The 438-nt window shown below is 32.6% G+C and overlaps 1 protein-coding gene across 1 annotated transcript in view; it reads right to left on the reverse strand.

The window, feature by feature from the left end:
* The window catches only part of LOC119593559 (S-formylglutathione hydrolase-like), a 4,454-nt gene that overhangs the window by 3,241 nt on the left and 775 nt on the right, over positions 1–438 (reverse strand). The gene's annotated exons all lie outside the window — the stretch shown is intronic.

Below are 438 nucleotides of genomic sequence, written 5' to 3' on the forward strand. Positions count from 1 at the left end.
TTAAGTGAGGGCATGATGATATCTATGAAAATGTCAGATTTTCAGGTAGTTACAGAAACCTTTTCATAAACTGAAACTGCACTGTTCACCTAAATGTATGTCCTAACTACAAAAAAGACACATATCACACTCCTAAATTTAAAATTGGTTTCATTTTATATACAAATAAGGATGAGAAGTGAATTTTTTCATAGCGTACCCGATTTGCTTGAGGAGGGATGTACACAGCAAACTTCATCTGACATCCCAACTCTTTACTTGAGAAAAAAAAAGTAAAGAATGTTTTCTTATGGGAACAATCCAGCAAATTTAACTTACTATAAAAAATATGCCTTTCTTACAAACTTGTTTGGCCACTTTTCATACTAACTTTACAGGATTCCCATATCAGGGACCACCAAAAAAACAAAGGCCCAGTGAGTATTTAATATTTACTTT

Source organism: Penaeus monodon, chromosome 32, assembly GCF_015228065.2.
Source record: "Penaeus monodon isolate SGIC_2016 chromosome 32, NSTDA_Pmon_1, whole genome shotgun sequence".
Lineage (NCBI taxonomy): Eukaryota > Metazoa > Arthropoda > Malacostraca > Decapoda > Penaeidae > Penaeus > Penaeus monodon.